Genomic DNA, 8501 nt, shown 5'->3' with positions numbered 1-8501 from the left:
CTGAAGAAGGCAGCCACCAGGGCAGGGGTGAGTGGAGATCGCTCCTGGGACCCTGAGGTGAGTCGGTGTATGCAAGAGGGTGGGTGGGCATGAAGCTGGCTGGAAGAGAGCTGTGGTGGGAGGGGGGTGGCACTGACGTGGAGAGAGATGCTACCGCAAAAGTTGGCTTAGGGCACCACATTCCCTTGAGCCAGCACTGATTATGCAGTACTGTACACTCTGTGGAAGGTGAAAAAAAATGCTTTTGTGTTGAAAGCTGACCTTTGTGATTGTTGGAGCCTGGAGTTCTGGTCACTCAGAAGTCCCAGAGTGCTCCGAGGCCTCCCAAAAGATTTGGCATGTTTCCGAGTGCTACCACAGAGGAAAGGAAGTTCCAGCTGCAGATTTCTCTCCCCCTTTAAGCATGCTTGTATTTCCTTTTTTCCCCCATTTACAATGATATTGTTTTCCTTCCAAAGAGTAACAGAGTTGATGGCTCTTCCTCTTTGAGATGGAGACTCTCCTGTGTCTACCATTGTTGCCCTGCCCTAGAATGAATGTACTCACCCAGTGGCGTTCCTAGGGGGGCTGACACCCGGGGCGGATCGCCGATGTGCCCCGCCCCCCCCCGGGTGCAGCGCAGACCCCCCCTGGCGAAAGGACAGCCCCCTGTGAAAGAACCCCCCCGGGTGCACACTGCTGGGGGGGTGCTGCGCGCACCTGTCCTTCATTCGTTTAATGCTCCCTCTGCCCCGGAACAGGAAGTAACCTGTTCCGGGGCAGAGGGAGCATGGAACGAACGAAGGACAGGCTCGCGCGGCACCCCCCCCCCAGCGGCATGCACCCAGGGTGGACCGTCCCCACCGCCCCCCTCGGTACGCCACTGTACTCACCACATCCCCAAATGCAATTCATTGTAGTAAGAAACTGATATACACCCACTCTGGTTCAGTCCCAGCACAGGGGACTTAGGTTCAAATTACCTGTTTGATGAGTAGAGGAGTGTGGTAGCCGTGTTAGTCCACTCTTAAGGTTATCAATAGAAATCAAACAAAATAAAACATGGAAAAGAAAATAAGATGATACCTTTTTTATTGGACATAACTTAATACATTTCTTGATTAGCTTTCGAAGGTTGCCCTTCTTCCTCAGATTGGAAATAAGCAAACGTGCTAGCTGACAGTGTATATAAGTGAAAACATTCAAGCATTACTATGATAGTCTGACAGGGTGGGAGGAGGGGGGTGGGTAGGAAGTATGCATGGGGACATCAAAGCATATCATTGATATTCTAACAGGATGGGTGTGGATAGGTGAGGGGAGGGTGATCAACAGAGACATACAGCTTTATGGTTTATAATGGGCTAGGAACCCCCAGACCCCTGTTTGATGAGATAATCCTATATTCAACCATAAGGGGAGATGGGACTTGATATACTGCCTTTCTGTGGTTACAATCAAAGTGGTTTACTTCAGGGTTGTAGCCAGACAGTCAATTTTGGGTGGTCCTGAGCCCAAAATGAATGAGCACAGAATTCAGCCCCTCCTCCACCCCCCCTCTGCTGTCTGCATTCTGCTTCTCCCCCTACCCTCAAATGCAAAATATTAAATACCTGAGCTGGTGGGGATTCCCAAACTGCACCAGCTGTAGATTTCCTCCTCCTCCTCGGGCAGCCAGTGCTCTTCCAAACAGCAGATGGCAGCACTTGACTTGAGCTGACGCCGCTGACAGTAGTCCATACTTGCTCAGTGCTTCCGCCTGGTGAAAACTGAGCATGTGCAGAGGGGCCGGTGTGTGGTGCCAGCTTCCATTTGGAAGAACACTGGCTGCCTGAGGAGAAGGAAATCTTTAGCTGGTGGGGTTTGGGGATTCCCACCAGCCACAGCAAGAGTGCCACAATTTTGAGTGGGCCAGAGTACAAACTGGGTGGGCCACAGCCCACCCAGGCCCACCTGTAGCTACACCACTGGTTTACTTGTTATATACAGGTACTTATTTTGTACCTGGGGCAATGGAGGGTTAAGTGACTTGCCCAGAGTCATAAGGAGCTGCAGTGGGAATCAAACCCCATTTCCCAGGTTCTCAGGCACTGCACTAACCCTTAGGCTACTCCGTTAGGGTACTCTTATTATTTATTTTCAGTATTTATATTTCACCTAGACCTAATCGATTTACAGTTTTCTTTTTCAGGTACTGGTACTATTCCAAATGGGCTCACAATGTAGTGTTATATTGTCCTTGGGGTAATGAAGGGTTAAGTGGCTTGCCCAGGGTCACACAGAGCTACAGAGGGAATTGAACCTGGTTCCCCAGGATGATGGATCTCAACCCACTGCTGACCATTAGGCAGTAGGAATAAAACCCAGTTCCCCAGGTCCGCAACCCGCTGCACTAACCGTTAGGCCACTCCTCCACTTTTATTGGCCAAGCATGGACAGTGGAACAGGATCATGGACCTGACTACCATTTTGCCTCATGTAACATTAGCAACTAGGGAGCTTGGGGGTGAAGGCAAAGATTAGTTTGTTTACCTCCCCCCCCCCCCTCCCATCCTCCACACCAACCCAAAAAGGTATTCAGCAGTCCCCGAGCTCAAGCATGTCTTCTGGAGTGAGGGGGTGATATGAAAGACCTGAGTTGGAGAGAGGGGTAGATTTCCCTCTCTCTGTTTCTCCAAAGTCTCTCTTTTGGGAAGTACAGTACTATATTTATTTATTTTTAATTATAAATTTTACAATAAAGAAGGTAATATACAGTGCTTTATAACAGCAATCAATAGCTGCAGCTGAAAAAGTCTGACAGACTTTTTAAAGGAATTGTTTAGAAAATACATTTTGGGGGGGTGAGACTTAAAACACTGATACAAAATATGGAGACTTTATTCTAATGCGATTACTTAAGCAGCGCTTATTAATCTTTCTGTGGCTGCTTCAACCAGCATACATCTCTAAGTTATTTGAAACTTTCTAGGAATAGAGCAGTACATCATGACAAACCAATGTTTGCAGATTAATTAAAAAAAACCCTAAAACAAACAAACTTTAGAAAAGTTCATAGACCTTTGTAAATGATTCAGCATTTACACAAAAGAGTTGACTTCTAAACAGCTGGACTTACTTCATTCTGGGTGCAAACAACCAAAATACAACAATTTTACACTCAACAGATAAATACTTCTGATTAATGAAGGTGTAGAAACCAGGTAGATCTGAACTAGGCCAAAGATACCCCCTGTATATGAAAGCAACTTGCCCTGAGCTTCTATTGAAAAGGCATGAGCTAAATCTACCCATAGGGTGTGGTACAACACTGCAATCCCCAGTCTATCAGAGGTAGTTCATGGTGTGACAACCCTGCTGCTAGGTGGAATTATTATGTCCTGCTCTCCTTCCCTAGTAAACTACTTTATTTGCATTGCCTACATCTTTTATTATTATCATTTGAATAATTTTCCCTAGGAAACTCTTAGCCATGACAAGGCTAGACTCCAGAAAAGTGATGCGTGGGCCACCTCCTTCCCATCCCTCAAAGTCAACTTCCTTCCTGACCTTGGGAAACAGGCAGACAGGATTCAATTGTTTATACAAAGGGTTTTTTTTTTTCTGCTACGTTGCTATGATATGATAAACTTTCACCTTTTTTTCTGGTACTGTTTGTTCTGTTTGCTTTCCTCTAGAAAGTACCATTTAAAAAAGGTGAGGATGCAGCCTTTTACTCAGCTTTTGATCTTTTTCCAATACCTCTCACACACACAGAGGCAAACAGGCGCCTTTGTTATGCCTAATTTATAAAGGTTACTAAACATAGTAACATAGTAGATGACGGCAGATAAAGAAAGACCTGTACGATCCATCCAGTCTTCTTGAGAAGATAAACTCATTACATAAGGTATAAGGTATAATAAATAAATAAATACAACATATGTATACCTGATCTTGATTTGTCCATACTATTTTCAGGGCACAAATTGTAGAAGTTTGCCCGGCACTGTCCTTGTTCTAACACTTCTGAAGTTCTCCAGTCCAGCTCATCCAAATCTATCCAGCCATGATCAGGGCACAGACTGTAGAAGTCTGCCCAGTACTGACTTTGCTTCCCAATTACCAGAGTTGCCACCTAGTTGCCGCTAAGGTTCTTTGGATCGATTCCTTCTAAACAGAATTCCTATGTGCTTATCCCATGCATTTTTGAATTCTGTTATGGTTTTCATCATCCCATGGCAGGGCATTCCAAGTATCCATCACCTTCTCAGTGAAAAAATACTTCCTGACTTTATTCCTGAGTCGGCTCCCCTTCATCCTCAATTCATGCCTTCTAGTTGTATCACCTTCCCATTTCTGGAAAAGGTTTGTTTGCGGATTTATACCTTTCAAATATTTGAATATCTGTATCATATCACCCCTGGTTCTCCTTTCCTCCAGGGTGCACATGTTCAGGTCAGCAAGTCTCTCCTCCCACATCTTGCTACACAAACCATGTACCATTTTTGTAGCTTTTCTTTGAACCACTTCCAGTCTTTTCGCATCTTTAGCAAGATTCGGCCTCCAAAACTGAACACAATACTCCAAGTGAACAGTAAGGGACCCTTTTACAAACCTGCAGTAAGCACTACCACATGCTTACCACAGCAAAAAAAATGGCTTAACGCTGGCCACACTGAGGTATCTCACAGTAAATTTAGGATGTGTGTACACTACCCACCATAGGAGCCGACTCTATGGGTGCTGTGGGTGCTTGAGCCCAATATTGAGAAAATTCCTTGTATGTGTCCAAGGAAGGGTTACTTACACTGAGCTTAGCACCCCCAATAATTTTGAAAAGTTGGTTCCTATGCTACCCATGCACTGGGACGGAGAGTGAATGTGTTCTGCACTAAGGGGGTCTTTTACTAAAGCACGCTAGTGTTTTTAGCATGCGCTAATAATTAGAATGTGCTAAACGTTTAGCGCATCCTAATCATTAGCATGATGGGCATCTCTAGCGTTTAGCGCATCCTAATCATTAGCACGATGGGCGTCTCTAGTGTTTAGCGCGTCCTAATCATTAGCGCATGCTAAACACGGTAGCGCGCCTTAGTAAAAGACACCCTAATCGATTAGTGTGTGGGCGTTGCCGTGTGCTAACAGATTAGCCCAGCTTTAGCGTGGGAGCCTCTATCGCCTACCAAATAGGTGGCAGCAGAGGCTCAAAAGCTAAAAATAGGAAAATTGGCCATTTTACGCCAGCAGTAAAAATGGCCTTAGTGCATGGGAATGACCCAAGTAAGGGTGCTCTAAGGCCACATTTTACTGATGTTTGGTAAAAGGACCCCTATATATGAAAATGTTTTTCAAAAAAATAGACAACTTCCAGCTGAAAGGCTTATTTGGCCAAAAATGATGTCTGTGTTGAAAGTTGATGTCTCTCTTGTGTAACAATTATTTTCATATGAGGAGGGTTCTGGTATGGTTCGATAGCCTTCGTTTTTGAACACGGTCACCTAAGTTTTGGGTTTGTTTTTACTTGATAAATGCAACATAAACATCTACGTTCCTCCTTCAAATAGGCTTGTAGAATGACACTGGTAGTACCCAAATGCTCTTGAATTCATTTACACCTTCTCTGAAGAAAGTGTTATGCATCTACACCCCAGCTCCATCCAATCTACACCCCTGTGAAAGTTTAAATTCAGATACAACCCAGCTCCATCCAAACTACATCCCTGTGAAAGCTTAAATGCAGATCACACTAGGCTCCAACTTTCGGTCTTCCTAAATTTAGAACATAAGAATAGCTATACTAGGTCAGACCAATGGTCCATCTATCCCAGTAACCTGCTTCTAATAGTGGCCAATTCAGGTCACAAGTACCTGTCAGAAACCCAAATAGTAGCACCATTCAATGCTATCAATCCCAGGGCAAGCAATGGCTTCCCCATGTCCATCTCAATAGCAGACTATGGACTTTTCCTCCATGAACTTGTCCAAAACCATTTTTTAAACTCAGATACACTAACTGCTGTTACCACATCCTCTGATAGCGAGTTCCAGAGCTTAACTATTCGTTGAGTGAAAAAATATTTCCTCCTATTTGTTTTAAAAGTATTTCCGTGTAATTTCATTGAGTGTCCCCTAGTCTTTGTACTTTTTGAAAGAGTGAAAAATCAATTCACTTCTACTTGTTCTACACCACTCAGGATTCTGTAGACCTCAATCATATCTCCCCTCAGTCCATCTCTTTTCCAAACTGAAGAGCCCTAACCTCTTTAGTCTTTCCTTATATGGGAGGAGTTCCATCCCCATTATCATTTTGGTCGCTCTTCTTTGAGCCTTTTCTAATTCCACTATATCTTTTTGGAGATACAACGACCAAAATTGAATGCAATACTCAAGTTGAGGTTGCATCATGTAGAAATACAGAGGCATAATATTCTTGGTCTTATTTTGCATTCCTTTCCTAATACAGCTTAGCATCCTGTTTGCTTGTTTTGGCCACCGCTCCACAATGGGCAGAAGACCAGCATATTGTCTATGACACCTAGATCTTTTTCTCGAGTGCCAGCTCCTAAGGTGGACCCTAGCATCAGGTAACTATGCCTCAGATTATTTTTCCCAATATGCATCACTTTGCATTTGTCCACATTAAATTTCACCTGCCATTTGGATGCCCAGTCTCCTCGTTTCCTAAGGTCTTCCTGTAATTTCTCACAATTCGCACATGGTTTAACAACTTTGAATAGTTTTGAGCCATCTGCAAATTTAATCACCTCACATGTTGTTCCAATTTCCAGATCATTTATATGTTAAATAGCTCTGGTCCCAGTACAGGTCTCTGTGGCACTCCACTTTTCATCCTCCTCCATTGACAGAAATGGCCATTTAACCCTAACATCTGTTAAAAAGGGGGGGGGGGGGGGGTTAGGGCCAGGAAATGGATGTGTGAGAAAATGAAAACCAGCATGCATCTATTTATGGCCTGAGCCCTTAACGCCACCCATTGACAGCAGTAAGGGCTCATTCGTTACCTCTGCAGTAACCGTCCACCATGCGCCAACTGCTGATTACTGCCGGGAACGCTCCCGCAGTAGAAAATAGAAAATTATTTTCTATCACAGGTTTTTGAAATGTGCCAAACTCGGAATTACTGCCAGGCACACATGCTGGCTGGGAAGTAATGCCAATCTGATGCGCACTGCACACGCCTTTGTAAAAGGGCCCCCTAGTTCTTTGAGCAAAAAAGACTTAGCTATCCTATATAATAACTAGCCGTTAAGCCCGTTAAAACGGGTGAGATTTCCAGCTACCCTCCTCGCCGCTGCTCCCTCCCCCCTCCGCTGCTCCCTCCCCCCTCCGTGCCGGGCCCCCTGCACTGACCTGACAGCGCCTCTCACCTCCGTGTAAAAGCGCTGCAGGCAGCAGCAGATCGCTCTGCTGCCTGCCGCGCTTCCACAAGGAGGTGAGAGGTGCTGTCAGGTCAGTGCAGGGGGCCCGATACAGAGGGGGATGGGAATGGCGGCGAGGATGGGAGGGTAGGGTGGAGGTTGGTGCGCGCGATGTTCGTTTCCAGGTGGCAGAGGCAGCGTCCGACAGTCCGACTCCATTTCCCTCTCTGTTCTGCCCTCTAACATCATCACGTCTTGACGCGAGGGTGAGACAGAGAGGGAAGTCTGTACTGCGCATTTGCAGGTGAGTCGGTCACTTGCCATTTATATGTTTGATTCTCACCTCCAACGTTCTTACTTGCTGCCTGGGACCGTGGCTCATTCTGAGTTGGTTTGCTAGGCTCCGTAGATCAGGCTGACATCACCATAGCCATTATGTTGTCAACTTCAGAACCCGGGGGGAAAAAAAACATGCCTCACAGCTGATCCATGTCCAGAGGAGGGTCACTGGACATGGGTGGCTGGAGGGGGGCAGGGGAGAGAGGAGGGTCGCTGGACATGGGTGGCTGCAGGGGGAGAGGAGGGTCGCTGAACATGGGTGGCTGCAGGGGAGCTGAGGAAAACCTTGCTAGCGCCCGTTTCATTTTTGTCTGACATCAGACGCACGCACAGAAACTTCAATAGATGATCATTCAACAAGCATCGCCGGCGCAGAAAAGAAGAGAACTTTGGCTGTCTTCAGCACAGGTACGCGGCAGGGGAGGGTTTTCTGCGGGAAGGGGGGGTCGAGAGTGTCGCGGCACGGGGGTCCAGGGGTCAGTAACGCAGAAGGGGTGGGTGTTGAAATCGGAGGGAGGGGGGAGTCTGGAACTCAGAAGGGAGAGAGGCAGGGGGGTCTGGAACTCAGAAGGGAGGGGTGTCTGGAACTCAGACGGAAGGAAAGGAAGGAAGGGAGGGGTCTGGGGAGGGGGGTCTGGAACGGGCCTTTTATACTAGTTATTAGATAAAACAATCTGGACATTAACAAATAATGTAAAATGAACAAAATAAAAAACACAGAGGGCCCGATGTTCAGCCAGTGGCCATGTCCGTGTACCAGCACTGAATTTCCAGGTTTGCAGAGTCAACTAACAGCCGGTTAAGTGCGATATTCAGCACTTA

Source organism: Microcaecilia unicolor, chromosome 11 (assembly GCF_901765095.1).
Source record: "Microcaecilia unicolor chromosome 11, aMicUni1.1, whole genome shotgun sequence".
NCBI lineage: Eukaryota > Metazoa > Chordata > Amphibia > Gymnophiona > Siphonopidae > Microcaecilia > Microcaecilia unicolor.
The sequence above is the reverse complement of the archived record's forward strand: the minus strand, read 5'-3'. Positions refer to the sequence as shown.